At 37.5% G+C, this 15,264-nt stretch overlaps 1 non-coding gene across 1 annotated transcript; it reads left to right on the top strand.

Moving 5' to 3' along the window:
* Window positions 1–3,628: 3,628 nt before the first annotated feature.
* LOC115494151 (U6 spliceosomal RNA) lies at window positions 3,629–3,735 on the top strand. Its single transcript, XR_003959153.2, has one exon. It is a non-coding gene; the product is annotated as a U6 spliceosomal RNA (small nuclear RNA).
* Window positions 3,736–15,264: the final 11,529 nt, after the last annotated feature.

Here is a 15,264-nt window from a genome sequence, read left to right on the forward strand (position 1 = left end):
ATGAAATTGCATTTAAATTAAAATAATTGTCTTTCAGTTCAGCTCTCATGTAAGAAGTACCTGAGCCTCTTGATTCAATCACCTCACTGTCAGATTGCCTAGAGCTCATGATCAAACTGCTCTAATTCCCTTTTTTAAAGGTCATGTAAACATGTGCACTTTGTGAATTAGATGCAAATTCAATTCCCTATTCAAAAGCTTCCTAGTTAAGTTCCTTACCCATCCCTCAAATGCAAGCCAGCATCTGACAATAGAATATTGACTTTTGAACTGTGTTCAAATACATTATTAAACAAAGAAACAACTGCCCCCTTCTTCGTAGAGAATACAGATAAAGGGAAGTGAAGCTCCATTTTTTCTAAATGGTCCTAATTATGTAGGTCAACTAACTCACTTTTTAATATGGCTGTTCCATGATTTTACTTGGGTTTTTCATACTGTGTTTTTATAGGGGTGGTATCTGCTGAAGAACAATATGTAGATATCGAGGTACCCATGGATGGGTGTTATTGAAGATGTTACTGTAATTAAGGACTGCATGAGTGTCCTTTCTAACAAGGTGTGCTAAAAAAAAAAAAAAAAAAAAAGAAATAATGAATGCCAGTTTTAAGCCATCTCCATCAAAGACTGAATGAAACACACTGAACAGTTCACCATTTCAATAATAATAACAGAGCAAGTATTTTTGATCCTGGCATTTCAGTTCACCTGTGAATAATAGTTTCAGTGATGTTTTTCATAATTCTGAAAATAAAGTTATTACATTTGTGGTCTTGTTAGATCTTTCTTTATAAGTAGTGACTTATCTGTGTACAGTTATTCTGACCCTTATTACCTTAGTTCACCCAATAGGTCTGTGCAGAACACTACCTTATCTCTGACTGGGGCTGATGATGGAAAAAAAAATCAGCAGAGTGTCAGCTTTCCCCAGACATCCACTTGTAGTGTCCTGGAAATATCTAGTCTGAAATATTCCTGAACTCACTGTTTAGAACTTTTCTGCTGTGCCAGACCTGAAATCTGAGGATGGCAAGACCCAAAAGGTCATCAGGTTTGTGTAACAGTTAGATTTTGCAGCCAATGAAATCTCAACTTCTGGTTTGCCTCTATTTCAACCTCTAGGTTGGAGATTTTCAAAGACCAGGAGAACAAAAACATCTTTCAAGAATGCGAAAATCTGAGATGAAAACACACACACAAACAAACAAACTAACTACAAAGGAACAAGTCACCCACATCTGTTGTCATGCTTGGTAAACCACAAGATACAAGAAAAGCTGTGGGATTGTCTAGGGCAGACAGTTTTTCAGGGTACTTTGATGCTTACCACAGGCAGTGCTTTTTCCAGGTGCATCACCCTACAGTCAAACCCTGCTGTGGGAAGATCCACAGTTCTTGTTAGGCCTCAGGACTTCTCGAGCTGCATGAAGTTACAGCACTGTTAGAAAGGAAAAGAGAAGTTTCTTGGTATAGTGTGCTTTGCTGAGTGCCATGACAGGTTGTAACAATGAGGAAAAAGTAGACAGCAAAACATTTCTAGGGGGCTGATAGAGAACCAGCATACATGTAAATTCATCATTCTTATCAATAAACCACTCCCTGCATACTCCCTGGTGTGCTTACCAAGGATAAGGCATACAGCTACTTCATGGGCTCACTGTGAGATGAACCAGCACTCCCACCCTTAGGTCAGAGCAAGAGCTGAGTTTTAGCCACTCATCTGCCTTGAGGTTCCACTGTGGTCTTGATACCTACTTTTCTTCCTTTCAGAAATAAATGAATGGCAATATTGGCCAGCAGATTTCTTAAAAAAAAAAAAAAAAAAAAAAAACACTAAATAGTAACTGAAATAAAAGATTATAGGGAATTAAGCCTAACAATTAGTACATCTGAATAGTTCATATCTTATGCTAAAATCAAATATTTCAAACCTTGTTCTTACTTGAAAAGTTAAAAAAAACTAGTCTCCAAAAGTCTCTGGACCCCTAGATTTAATTTTCTTTACCAAGTCTTGGGAAAAAAAGGATAATCCAAGGAATTGCTGACATGCCAAAGCAATCATTGCATTTAAAGCAAATGGCCCAGGAAATGATATATCAGTTATTCTGATTCTAATCTTAGAAAAAAAAAAATAGAAAGCTGGACAAAGACAGCACTCTACCAACAGGGAATTATGAGCTAAAAATAAAGCTATATCATTCAATGTAGTTTCAGAGAAAGTAGTTCTTGTCAAATTATCTTATTTGGATTTTTCTTTTATAAGATTATAGGTCTGGTTGACAAAGGTAGCTGTGTTGCTACAGTCTAATCAAATTTCATTGAGGCATTTGACATACTACACATGACATTGTGTTTTAAAATCTTGCATTATATGTAATTAATAGAGCACAGATTAAATGATTTAAAAGCCACTTGACTGATAGCACTCAAAATGTATGCATTAACGGAAAGGAATTAATTATCTGGGTCATTACTAATAAGACACTGCAGGGCTCTTAGTCCTATACCATTTTAACCTTTATTTGAAAATAATATGAATTCTGGATGCAGTATGAAGGGGAAAAAACAGTAATGCCATGAAAAGCAATCAGAAGTCAGCTGTTAGAGTGTGCTGAATATCCTGGATAGGTGGAATTCATGTAGTGAATTCAAGTAGATGTGTGAACAAGCTGAAGTGCTGTGAAGGAAGCAAAAGTGTGTTGTAGAGTGGAGTTGCCAGCCCATGCCCCCAGGAAAAAGAATCTGTGCATCTTTGGAAGAATGAAAAACTCATTCAAAATGGATGCAGAGGAGAAACCCAATCTTTGACATTAGGCAAAGTTTTAACGAGGAGCCAAAGTGGTGCCAGAGTAAGCCCTGGAGAAGTGAGTGGAGAGGAATAGAGTTGAGGAGATTATTTGTATCCTATAGGATATTGTATAGGGATTTTTATCCTATAGGATATCCTACAGGGAGATTTGAGAGGCTAGAGCAGCTGTGGGGAGAGGCAGTTAGAGAGGGGTAGTGAGATAGGGAGGTGGGCACTCCTGAAATGTGGCTCCTGGTGTTGGCCCCGTGCTTTTCATAACCTCAAGCCCATTTCCCATCCTGCAAGTGTCTGACCATGGCTACTCACATACAGCATCTTTCCCATAGCCACACTCAGCTCCTCACCCTGCAGCAGCTGGAACAGACTAGAGGGCTGGCAGCCACCACTGGGCCATCAGCTTTCCCCTTTCTAAGGAACCCCTAGGGGAAATAAATAATATGGGCCCTGTGGCTAGAGATTAAATGGTACTAGTGGTCGTTTCTGACTTTAGAATCTGTGAATCGCCCCTTGCTGCCTGGGTGGGTTTTCCTCCTTGGTCAAAGGTCTACCAGGAAAAAAAGCAGAGCTGATTTCTAATCTCTTAGCACAAATCAAATGGCCTTGTAGGTCTGATAATCTTAGTCTGGTTAACTTTGTGTTTCTTTGCTTGTACAAATGTCATTTGGTGTTTCCTAGAGAAAAAGGACTGGAATCAGTAAAATTATAGAGGAACATGTAGCAAATGTGCATTCCACGTGTCCTTTTTTTTTTCTAGCTATTTATAATGGCCAGTGTCTCTGTGCTTAAACTCTCTACAACATTGAAAGTAATGATAATATTGTATATTTCACTTTGGTAGTACATACACAAAAATTGGAGTAATACAGAGGTCAGCATGGCTCCTTGGCAAGGATGACATGCAGATTCATGAAGAGTGACTAAATTTTTTTGAGCCAACAATATGCCCAGCAGGACTGGAAAGTGATTCTCCCTCTCTACTGGGCAGTGGTGAGGCCACACCTTGAGTCCTGTGTCCAGTTTTGGGCCACTCACTACAAGAAGAACATTGAGATGCTGGAACAAGACCAGGAAGGGCAACAGAGCTGGTGAAGCACCTGGAGCACAAGTCCAATGAGAAGCAGCTGAGGGAGCTGGGGGTCTTTGTCCTGGAGAAAAGGAGACTCTTATCTCTCTCTACAACTCCCTGAAAGGAGGCTGTAGCCAGGTGGGGGCTGGTCTTTTCTCCCAGGCAGCCACTGACAGGACAAGAGGACATGGCCTCAAGCTGCACTAGGGAAGGTTCAGGCTGGACATCACAAAGAACATCTTCACTGACAGGGCTTGCCAAGGGAGGTGGTGGTGTCACCATCCCTGGAAGTGCTCAAGGAAAGGATTGATGTGGCACTTAGTGCTGTGGTGTAACTAACAAGGCGGTGACTGGTCAAAGGTGGGACTTGAAGAACCTGGATGTCTTTTCCAACCTTAATGATTCTATGATTTTATGATCTACTTAGTTTAGGACTCTATATATCAGGAAGAATTCTATGTTAGTATATTATTTTTAAACATTAAAGTATTTTTTCAACAGCTAATATTGAAAAAAACCACCCCAAAAGCCTTTATGGAGTTTCATTTAGTGCACAGACCAATTAGTTAATTGCTCCATGCTAAAGCAAATCCTCAGCACTTTAGTTTTCAAAATCTGAACTTCTACATAGTTTTATTAATAACCAGTACCTTTATAATGGGCCAAATTAAGCCAAAATCCTTTGTGCAAGGGGGCATAATGTTTGGATTTGAAAAATCCATGTGAGACTTTAATTTGTTGGTTAGAACCCAATACTAATTAAAATTAGACAAAATCCAACAGACCTTTGATAATCACATCAAAAGTTCGCATTCATTTGATGTGGATTGTCTATATTTCATTGTTGCTCTCTTAAAAGATTATTTATGTACAAAGAGTTAGAAAAGAATATTAATATTTAAAAAGTGGAACTATAAGGGCAAACACCGATTCAGCATATGATTTAATTTAATAAATGTTTGCTTTATTCTGCTCAAAACCATGACTTGTGACATTATTTTTTGCATTAAGAGTGATCTACAAAGATTCTTAGTAAAATATATTTCTAGTGGAACAAGAAGTTTTGCTTGTTTCGCTTGGGGACTGGATTCAACAGCATTTGCTTAACAAGCTGGGCATTAAGGAACCACATCAGTCATATTTTCATTCCAAATTTGCCACTGGTTTACTGAGCAAAGTTCCTCAGAGGAAAAAATCTGATTTCATAAAAGATCACACACACCAGTCCTAACAGTCTAAGATGCTGTACTGAAAGTTGTCTGGAAATTTGGAATATTTTATGCAACTAAGAGCAAAGTACTTTCTTCACAGCTGAGTACATGGAAGGCACAGCAGCATTATAAAAGAGAGAGATTACCAAAGATGTCTAGACATGGAGAAAGTATGAACTTAGTTAGAACGCTCTTGTATTTACTTTTCCTTTCTAGAGAGAGATATACAGTACTTCATGATTTCAGTATGCAAGGCAGCAAGGCTTCTGAGCAGTTCAGCAAAAATCCTCTGTTGACGAGAGGCTGGGAAAAATAAAAATGAAAGGATGTGAATAAAAACCATGTCTGAGAGTCAAATAGGAAGCAGAGTGCCACTACTTTTTATTCCATCATGCAGAGAGTGTTTATTGCATTTTAAAGGTATCTAGATTAAAAAAAACAAACCTCAACAAAACCAACCCCAAACCACTCCAATATTATAAAGTTACAATTATTTAGGAAGCATTTAAATGGTACCTGGCTGTGTAGCCTTACTGCAGATTCAGAGAACACAGCAGAGAAACTTTGTCTCATCCATTCTTATTTCTCTACTCTGCTCGCATGAGACCCCATCTGGAGTACCTCCAGATCTGGGCCCCCACAAAGGAAGGACATGGACCTGCTGGAGCACGTCCAGAGGAGGCCACAAAGGCAATCACAGGGTTGGAGCACATCCTATGGTGCCAGGTTGTGTGATTTGAGGTTGCTCAGCCTGTAGAAGAGAGGGCTCTAGGGAGACCTTGCAGCAGATTTCCAGTACCTAAGGGGGCTATAGGAGGTCTGGAGAGGGACTTTTGACAAGGACATGTAGTGACAAGGGTGAATGGATGGCTTTAAACATAAAGGGCATAGGTTTAGATTGGACATAAGGAAGAAATCTGCAAGGGTGGTGAGACATGGGAACAAGTTACCCAGAGAAACTATGAATGTCCCATCCTTGGAAGTGTTCAAGCCCCAGGACAGGGCTCTGGGCATGCCAGCCTAGTGAAATGTGTCCCTGCCCATGGTTGGAAGACTGTAACTAAATGATCCCTAAAGCCCCTTCCAACACAAACCATTCTGTGATTCTATTATATATAAGCAACAATGGATTTTTTACATAATGTTGGGTTCAGGGTCCCAGGTTTTTTTTCTGACATATTTGAGTCTCTTACTATATTCAGTTATTTTATTTATTTTTAATTGTACTCCTTTAAATATTATTCCACATAAGTGAAGTAGCATATTATTTTTGCTCTTCTTATTTGAAGACTGATGATAGCATTGAGAGACGTTTATTGAAATACACATTGACACCTTGTTTTTGCATAATAAATTATCATTAAAGATTCTTAGTTTAATTAAGTAATACATTTAGTTTGCTGGCTGATCATTTATCATCTGTAATAACTCAGTTCAACGTATGGCTCCCATCAGTTCTGCTTGTGGCTATGTATGTTGAGCCCACACACAAAAAGAATAACCCAGGAGTATCCTGTGAGTCAGATAGTAAGAAATGCAAAACTGCTGACTGACTATCCTTGCAAAATATGATGTATGCAACTAAGCAATACAAAAAAGCTCTGTGCATTTTCCACATTGCAAACTCTTGTCCACCCAAACTAACCCAGCTGCAAGAACCAGTCCAGCTGTAGGAGCTTCAGGTAGCTCTGAGCTTAACTTCAAAGAATGAATTCCCTCGTGTTGCTGCAGAATTGTTCCTGGTGCCTGAACTGCTCAGTTATCTCTACAGTATACACTTACCCACAGCAAACATACCCACAGTGTCAAAGACTGCAGTAGAACCTGTCTTGATTTTACTTGGGCAACCATAGTTTTGTTTTTAATCCCACAGTGTTTTTGTTTTGATCACACACCTTGAACTTCTGCAACGATAGGGGAAGAGGTCTATAAAACATTGTTTACAACACAGCTCCATTCAATATACCATCCTGACTGAGTCCTAGGCTCAGGCCTTGTTATGAGTGAGGTAAGAACACCAGTGGGGGAAAAAATATTGAATGTATACAGGTAATTAGAGCCTGCATCATTGCTTACACAAAGGGCTGGTGGAGGTAGGAATGCAGGCTAATGTTCTTTTAATGTGTTACCTTCAAATGTAGTGCCTTGGAGGGTTATGTGTGTCTATATAAATAAAGCAAAAGCCAGAAATGCCAAAGTATAAATGGACAATAGTGAACTCCTTAAGAAGGCAAAAGGCAGTCAGTATAGTTTTTTTTCACGATGTGTGATTCCCAGGAGCCACAGCAGATTTCAGCAGGGGAAACCTACCAGAGAAGTCCTCTTGGCTGCAGAGTACAAGATCTTTAAGGAGCTCTCTAGGAGTAGAGAAGGGTTATTAAAAAGAGATTACTTCCAGGCTGTGACAAACTTCTTGGCAAAAGCTGAAGGTGACTCTTCAGATGTTTACAACCAGTTTGATAAGACTTTCAGAAGGATATCATTAAGCACCTCTTCAGCACTGAGGCTAAGCTTTTCTCAAACTGCAGGTTCTTCAGACAGACTTTGAATGTGCCAAAACTTAACAAAGTAGCTGGTAGTTTACACTCTAATAATCAACATAACAATATAACCTGTTAATCATAGTCCCAAAGATGGCTGAAATTTTACAGTAAAAAACTTCATATTCATACCAGACATCTGAAACAAATAACTCTACCTTAAAAGCTACAAAGCTAGGTGAAAGCAAGTACATTGTCATTAGAATGGTTTTGGTCCAACACAGCAAAATAATCTTATTGGAAAGTCAGTTCAGTGGAAGTATTTTTTCTTAGTACAAATGAGCAATTATGATGACAATCTACTCAGGAAAATGTCAGATCTCAGGATAGTTAACTAATCAGTATATGTCTTTGAAAGAAAGAGAAAAAAAATAATTCCCTCTTCTTCAAGTGAGCCATAGATATACAAGTCTGACATTTTCTTTGGGTAAAGTTTTGTGTAGAGGGGTTTGCAGTTATGTTTTTAAATCTAAATTTCATTTCAATGTGTAAAGGAGTATGAAAGGGCAATTTTAAATAATCAGCAAGGTCAGTGCCTAGCCTCCTGAACTGGAAAGTATTTAAAAACTAATTACTGATAATTCTGCTTAAGCAAGTTCATGTAACTCACTTGTTTATTGCTACACAAAAGAGAATTGATGAAAAACATGGGTGGAAAATAGAGTTCTCAATAAAATAAAAATGAGAGAAGGTATTAATTTTCCCTCAAATATGTATATTTATCTTTTATATTAGTGCGATTTCCATTTGTGCATGATAAAAAAATCAACATTAGAATTCTGTGGGTTAATGTTAACATGGCTTCCCTTTTTACATGTACAAATAACTGGGAACAGTTTGCAGAGTATGTTATTTGATAACAAATATACATTTAACTATCAGATTAACAGGTACATTAATGTATGTAGATGTTGACATATCCACATTTGCACCCATAATTACTTGCAGATGTGGACTATGGGCACGAAAATGGCCATATGTTAGATACTACTCTTCAAGTCTACAGCATATTTTTATTCTGGCATGAGATTTTTTAAAAATACTCCGATTCCAGTAAGGTTTGTGCCCCTAACTCAGGAAAGTGTTTTTTTGGTATTTCACCTTGAAAGCGCACTTGGAGTTGTCACTTTTCAAATGTACACAAGAATTCCATCTGCCTTTTCAAATTAACACGTCTCAGCCTTTGACTTTTTTTTATCTACAGGAAAGTTATTATGAGACCTTTCTTCCTGCACTTAAAGGTTTTTCCTCTATTATTTTGCTCCCCCTTGGAGCTCTTCAAGTCCTCTCTCTAATCACCAAGAGTTCTTCATGATGCTCTGCTTACATGCAAAGTGAGAACAAGCAAACAAAATCTGTTTGGGCACATCATATTTCTTATAAATTGGTGAGAAAAAATAGAGAAGTAGCTCATTTATTTCACTACACTAAAAAAAACTAGAAATCAGGAGAGAACCAGGAAGGTAAAAGTCCTTTGAATTCTGTCCTGTAAATTTGGATCAAAGGGAAGGTCTATGGTAGAGAAGTAAACAGAGTAATAATGGTGGCAGTGCTTACAGCTGCTGCAATGCTTTCACAATCGTACTGGACCACACTAAACACTAAGACAGTGGTGAATTTATGGCCTCATGGAATGGCAAAGAGACAGTCTGAAGTTATAAATTAATCTGCTTATTCATACAATGGTAGTCCATCGTATTTCAAACAGTTTTCTGACCCTTAGAGTGTCAGTATAATAGTTTCTGCCTAAGAGTTGAGGTGCCCAAAAGCCTTCATCAAGCCTCTGAAAACCGGCCACCTTTCACTCTGGTGTTCCCTTTACCAGAAGGATCATCAGAAATCTCAGGAATTTCTTGGCAAAGCTGGCAGCGGCTGCCTGTGACCACTGGGTAAGGCGAGTTCTGTGTACAGCTGTAAAGCCTCAGATGCCAGATGAAAGAAACCAATATGGAATGATAACTCCTAAATGTCTCAGACTATCTACTGTAATTTCTGTCCTGCAACCTCTCATCCCTTCTGCTTACCTTATAACAACAAGCCCAAATGGATTTGATCTACACCTAATCAGCCACCAAATGATAGAACGTGGCAGATCCACATGGGCCACTGGCTAACTCAGAAAGTTGTGTTCCTAAAGGTGTCACAGAAATTTGATGTGACTGACACTGATGTCATTATTGGTATCCTTCCTGTCATCACTGCATTGAAATGGCTGAGAGTCTAATCTACTTTTGTAGTATGGTGTAAAGTTAGGGGCAATTTTCATAAAAAGTGAATATGAGAAACTGAGGAATGCCAATGCTTATTGGGAAAAACACAGCTTCAGATCATAAGACTATTTTATTCTGCAGGCTGACAAGGTCCTGGAGTGCTGCAAAAGTGATGCATCAAGGAATTAATCTCTGGTTTTTACATGCCGGTCAAAGTTAGGATAGCATCCTCAATAGCAGATAAGTTTCTGTGCTGCATTCATTTTATTAGGGTCAGAATCAAAGTATGAAAGCCTTTTTGAAGGACAGTGGTCTAAGACAATGGTCTAAAGCCAAATGGACCCTGGAACTGGCCTGAGAGTTACTGAAATCTTTTCTCCTTTGAGCAGGTGGCAGATGACATTCTTTATGCCCCATTCAGTGCAACAAATAGAAAATAGAGAGGCATGGAAAAGCCAAAAATCAAAACCAAAATGCTTTAGCACTGAGAGGAAAAATAGCAAGAAAAAACAAAGTGCAAATGTTAGATGTTAGTCATATTGCTTACTACACCATTGAAGATGTTGAGATATTATTGTGATAAGTGTAGTAAAAGAATCCATCTAGAGCAAGGGTGGACTTGTCCATGGAATTTTGGTGTTTCTACATTCAACCTTCTCAACATGCAATGCGCTTTTGCCTTCCACCATTGCAATTAGTTATTTCATTGGTATGTTATGAGATTAACAAATGCTCCTACATTATTTTGTGTTCCTCAGAAAGGGATGATTTTGAGCTACACCCATTAGAGATGAAAACAACTGTTACAGAGATAAAAATATCAAATAACAGCAGTTCCAAATGGAACATAGATATTGAAGGAGACTCAGTCTTTAAGACAACAGAAAGGAAAAAGGAAGTTGGAGCTCTAACTTACAGTGTGGAAGCTAAAGAAATAAAAGCATGTAGTAATGCAATAGCTTGTTTGAGTCAGGACCATTTTGTGGAAGGATAGTAAAATAAGTCTTCTAAAATAAGAAAATAAAGTAGAACCAGAATCTAGATGAAATACCTTTTATTAGACTCATATGGGTTATGGTTTTGAAAACAAAAAGGAACCTAAATCAAGCAAATAGAAGCTGATTTAAAATAAAGTGATTAAAAAAATCAGATATTTAACTAAACATTTACAATTCAAAAGGACAGTCTTTGATGAACTAATAGAAATGTTTAATGAAGCCCATTAAAACTAAATTAGAATCCCAAGGAGTCTGGCCATGGAAGAAACTTGGAATTTCAAAGTCAAAAGTATTGAAACTTACAGAACATTTTACTTTGAGCTAGAGAAAAATTTGAAAGAACTCTCCAATAATTTACAAAGGAAAGATGAAACTTAAGGCTGTCATGATAATTTCTGTGTTTGGCCTGGAAGAAGATATTGAATATATGCTATTTCCTTTTAAACTATATAAATTGAGACTAAAATGCACACGGAAAGAAGTTGGGCAGCTTTGCAGTCAAGGTAAAGGAGAGATTAAAGATAATCTAGGTGTGGCCAAAAATGAAACTAATTTTGCCTCAGGTTTCAAAAAGAACAATTGTGTTGATTTGGGAGGAAAACCAGAATGTTTCATGGCAGCTTTCTTTTACCCACCCTTGTTATCTTAACTGTGGTGGAAGTCATGAGTCTTAATGCACTCAAGTCAGGGGGATTAGAGGGTCTCCCTTGCAGGATTTATGGGAACACACCTTTCAAATCAAACACCAACTACTGTGCCTATGGTTAAAAGAGGAGAAAGTAATCTGTAAGGCATCTGTAAGCCTGTAACTCTGTAGATTGCTTTAGGGCATATTTTGAAGGAAAAAATATTTAAGGACAATTAAATAGGATGTAAAACAACAAGGGCTTAATCAAATGTAGATCATCCTAGATGGAATTTCTAGACAAAGGAAGTGCACTGGAAGTCATCTATCAAGACTTCAGGAAATGGTGCAAATTATGAAACTTTCAATTTAAAATCAAAGAAAGGAGTGAAGAATCTGCGATGTGAAGTATGGAATTGTCAGGCAAATATTGGTAGAGGAACTGGAGATGAATTACTGTTAGAATTCTTCAAGACTCAGTATTGAAACAGATGGTGATTAATAGTCTAATGTCTGCTTTTCACTCAGGAAGCAAGAAAGCAAAATGCAAATCTGCTTATACCTCTCAACTTGGTAATTCTATCAGTAAAGGATAACCAGGATATCATATAAAAGATCTGCATATTCTTGAGAAGTGATGGGATAGCAGCTCATAACAGGAAGTTCTGCTCCAGGGTGACAGCATGTGAGCTGAAAAAGATGTGAAAGGACCTGAGGGGACTAGCTAATTGCAGAATTATATAAGTTGCCAGTACAATGAAAAATCCCACAGTCTATGGTTGTATTAGATTTATTTCTAAAAAAGCCTGGTCACTGTATGAGGTCTTGCAATACTTTCAAATTTCTAATTATGCATGTTCAAGAATTATGAATTAAAACTTAAACAACAGAAAACCAGAAATACTAAAAGATCATGCTGGGGGCACACATGCTGACTGAAAGAACATGGCCAAATTAAGAGAAATAAGACTGAATTATAGACTTGAAAAATGCTTTACATCTGTGAATACAGGTTGCTTAAACATCAATAAGCACTAGATTCTTAAGGATATTGGTTTTGATGAAAGTTGACACAATGGCAATACACTGACTAAGAATGCATTTCACCTAGAATTTACCAGAACTTTTCTAGTGACAGAGAAAACAAAGGTACCTTGTGTTTTAAGCTAGAACTTCAGCAGTAATGCAGTAAATTCTTTGACCAACAATTTTAGTGACTGGACTCCTTAACTCTTGCTAGTTCTGTATTCTTAATGAGAATAAATGTGCTAAGTATTATAATTCACAGGTCTGAAACCCTAGGACCACCTAGTCTGTCGCTGTTGAGGCAGGACGGGATCAGAAGGAACTCCAATTTAGAAGGCTAGATGATGTGAACTCCAACTGATTTATTTCAAATACATCATTCTTTTTATAGAGAGCATTATGCAGACCAATTTCATTGGTCTTAAAGTAAAAACATCTCACACAATTGGTGTGCAGTGAATGACGCACGGTGGCAGAATTTATCTATAAACAATGTGAACAAGAGAGATAGAGAATTATTTACATTCCTTTCCAGCTCTTCCCAGGCTCAGCCTGGTTAGAAAACCTCTCTTTTCACTCTGACTGAACTGAGAATACCCATACCTAGTCCAAACTTAAGAATGACACCTTTCTTGTTTACACACCTACCAATCTGGAGGCTTTTTACAGCAAAAATCATTATCGTGACAACTATGGGCAGTGCAGTGAAACCACTGTGACTTTATTTCATTTTTGTTTTTCCTGGGCATAATACTGGGGAACTTCTTATATGGCTTTTATTAATGCATGTATTCTGAATCCTCAAACCTAATGTTTGCATAATTGTATCAAGATCATTGGATGTGTGTGGAAATTTCACAGGTTGAAAACCTATAAATATAAACTTGCAAGAAGAAGGATGTGGGGTTTGCCCAGAATTTCCAGAAAACGAAACAATGTAAACAATGTAATTATTTCTTATGAAAATAGGAAGAAGGGAGGGAGAGGTGTAAGGAAGGAAGGCAGGAAGGCAGGAAGGCAGAGAAAAACAGAGAAGTAGAGAGAGAAAGAGAGGAAAAAAGGAGAAAGAGAAAGAAAGAAAAAGAGAAAGAAAGAAAGAAAGAAAGAAAGAAAGAAAGAAAGAAAGAAAGAAAGAAAGAAAGAAAGAAAGAAAGAAAGAAAGAAAGAAAAAGAAAGACCTATATTACATATCAAAATCTTCTTTTCCTCACCAGCTTCTTAGTCCAGCCTGCCTCTTTCCCAAACCATTTGACACTTTCCCTCAGCTTGCACCACACATCCCTCTAGTTTTCTTTTTCCAGAGCTAATTAATAGCACCTCATCACTGTCCTGCAGTGTCTATGCACCTCCTCTGCACACTCAAATTTTTTAGGTGGGTCAAGGACTTTCTTGATTTATTGAATCTGTCAGAAAGCAAGATTATGACTGATATTTAGGTCAAATCTTATATCGCATTAGTATAACTTGCTGACATAATGCTGCATTATAACCAGGCTTCTGCATATGACTTTTTGTCAGATTTGCAGCCTGCAATTTTAAAAGGAAATAGGCTGGAAACTATTATAAAATGGAAAAATCATAACTTTATCTTCCTTGAAATTCATGTCGATAGATATTGCCATGTCTAGAATTATATGTGCTGTATATCATGGCTTAAATGGATCATTCCAAAATTTCAGTATTTACTATTCTCACTTACCTGTTCAGTCTCATTTCTATACTGTACCTGAAATTTTACTTTTGTCATTTTCTACAGTCTTACAAATACAAAGAGATGGTAGAATTTAGAAAAAGCAATTAACATTAAAAAAAGTGTGGTATTTCCTTAAAAAGCACTCTTAATAGTGAAAATTTTGTATATACACCAAGCCCCCTACCCCAAGCCAAAATTTAAACTAAAAAAACCCAAAAAAACCAAAAAACCCAAACCAAAACAATAAAACTGGAGACTGTTTTCACAAATTGAAAATGTTAATAATTTACTCTGTTTTTAATAATTCTAATTTTTAAAAATTTTCTCTGTTATGATACTTACAAGAAATAATAATGTTCTAACTAGAAATAAAAATGAAATCAGTGATATTACATGTGAATCACCAATTGTCATCTGTTTTGGAGCTGCATTTCATTTTTAGATAATTTTTGTCATTATTTTCCAGTTTATGTCTGGAGAAGGCTGAACACAGAGTATGAGATTGGGAAAAATCACACTGTCCATTGAGAAAGAGAAAATTCCAGTCACAAAATAAAACTGGCTGCAGAAGTAATAACTGAGGAGTGGTGTGGCAGTGAGGTCCATCAGTGACAGAAATTGCAGGAGGCAGACATCAACAGCTGCCCTTGGCCACCTTGCTCAGCAGTCTGAGGAAACCATTATGTCTGGCCAAAGAGAGAGCAGTGTGTGGGTAGTATGAGAAATGAAGAGAGAGAGTCAGTGAAGTTGAGGGTATAAAACTCACAGGGTTTGTAATGTCACCTGTTCATTAACAGCTGAAACTCTCACGGAGTGCAGTGGTAGAGATAACTGGCTGGTCCTTCAGAAGTGAAGGCTGCCTTCCTGAGAAGTAGGAAGGAGCTGAGAAGGAATTGTTTTCTTTGTTATCACCAATGCTGTCCATTTCCTTTTTGCTCTATGGTCTTTAAATTGCTCCAGTTCCATCTCTGTCCCTTCTCTTTTAAGTTGCCCCTCTTCTAACTACAAGGACAAGTGAAAAAGAATAATTGAAACAAGGAGACTGAGCAAATTGAATTATTTGATAGTCTGGAAATTATTACAGAA

The sequence above is a fragment of the Taeniopygia guttata genome, chromosome 2, assembly GCF_048771995.1.
Source record: "Taeniopygia guttata chromosome 2, bTaeGut7.mat, whole genome shotgun sequence".
Lineage (NCBI taxonomy): Eukaryota > Metazoa > Chordata > Aves > Passeriformes > Estrildidae > Taeniopygia > Taeniopygia guttata.